A 2,090-nucleotide genomic window follows, 5' to 3' on the forward strand; every position below is an offset into this window, starting at 1 on the left:
TTGAAAAATTAAAAATAAATAAATAAAAATAAATATTATTAATGAACAAAGCCAGACTAAAATAAAGAAGAAAACCTCTATTATTCCATTTAAATAAATTTCTATGACATGATAGCTAATCCATAGTCACAGGAGAACTATGTTTTCCTGGAGACAGGGCAGTGGGGAGGGCAGGGAGACCAGGTAGTACAGAAGTGAAAATGTTATGTCTGGGAAAAATAATAATAATGATACTTAAACCTATCTGGTAATTTTAGGGAACATGGCTGGATAACACTTAGAGCAAACAACAGGGCTGTGGAGGAGAGACTGTTCCATGATGTGACCACTGTCTGTCCTGTGAGCTGGACTCCAGTCAAAATGGGGAGACTGTTTATCGCAAACCCTGCTTAGAGACTGATTTAATCTATGTTCATTCTGATGTAAATCAGCACCCTCCCCCACTCTACCCACCTCCCACTACAGGCTGGTTCCTGGAACAAGCCATTGTCCTGATCTGGTCAAGCATGTAAAGTAATTTCCCGTACCTGATAGCAGGCGCATACTAGTATCCAGGACTATCCTCTCCCTTTACCTTATATAATTCTTTGGCATGTTGTCTTGCGGCCACCCAAGATATGTCTTATATGTAAGTTTCCCTTAATAAACTGTTAATTGCCAGACTGGAGTGGCCTGACTCTTTGGTCTTTCCCTGCCCTCCACATATAGAGGTAAATTTTCAGTCTTGGGTTTATCCCCTGGGTCTGCTTGTTCTAACAATGGTAATTAACATTCTTGAAAATACAAAATTCTTCTAACTAACACTTTAATTAAAACTTGAAAAAATCCTGGCTTTGTAAAATATTTCACTATATAGTGAATAAAAACAAGGTGATCGTGGAAGAATGCATATTACAATGTCAAATTGCTAAGAATATCTTCGAACCAATGGCAGAGTCAACAACCATCTAAGAGGTACATGGGAATCACTGATTATTATTTACACAATCATAAAAATATATTTAAATTTATGCACACGCATGTTAAACATGAAGATCTTTCCTCAAGCAGACAATGCATTGCTTTCAGACAAAAAAAAAAAAAGCATCTCTAAAATGGGCCTCAGGGTTACTGAAAGCATGCAGCTGCTGATGCAATGAAATTCCACCTGCTAAGCCTCTTCCCCCAGGATGAGATCGATCGAAGTAGCTTCTCTACTTTTATACTGGTTTGTGACCCCCACAAGAGCGATTCCACAAGGTGCTTTATCATATCTATGAACTCACTTGAGCCATGCGTCAGATCCCACCAGTGTTGTGACGTGTTGGGGTCTCCTGTTACTATGTGCTCAACGCCATGCTAGGCACTGGGTTAGCGACAATGACACTGATACCAATGCGTAGTGATCCTAACAATCAGATATTACGATGAGCTTCTCGCCGGGGCTTTTTCGTTTTCTTCTCCTTTCCTCGTCTATCCCCTAACGACAAAGTTGAAAAGGAGTAAGAGGCGGCCTGAGTTCGTGCAGGCATCACGATCTCGCGATAACCGCAGGGCCAGGGGTCTGTTTGTGTCAACACGGCGTGTTCACAGCGATCCTGTGGGTTAAGCATCCTCGTCCCCACTTTACAGAGGGGGAAGCTGGACTGAGAGTGCCGTTGCCTGTCTTACCTCCCGCGCCCCTGCCTTTAGATGGAAAGTAGCTCCAGGACACCCCTGGAGCAGGACACCACACTCACTAGGGCCTGGCGCGACCATGGCGTTACCATGGCGTTACCTACGCGACCACCAGAGCACCGAACCCCAAAGCGGGAAAGCGGCGGCTTGGACCGGGATCCCTTGGTCTCCCCAGACCCCAGGGCGGTTCAGCGGCCACCGCGGGGACCCACACCCTCAGCTGAGTCCCCAACTCCTGCAGGCGAGATCTGCTTTTCCGCCAGGCCAGGTCGGTCTCCTTTAAAATGTCGTCACGGCCGCCGTGTAGACGTTCGGTTTCTATGGCAACCGCGACGCTCAGCCAGGTCCTCCATACCGGAGAGCAGCCTCCGCACACCTTCCACCCCCGTGGCCCTCAGGTGAAAGCCGAACGCCTTGGCTCTTCAGGCAGCCAC

This window comes from Pteropus medius, unplaced genomic scaffold, assembly GCF_902729225.1.
Source record: "Pteropus medius unplaced genomic scaffold, Ma_sr-lr_union100, whole genome shotgun sequence".
Classification (NCBI taxonomy): Eukaryota; Metazoa; Chordata; class Mammalia; order Chiroptera; family Pteropodidae; genus Pteropus; species Pteropus medius.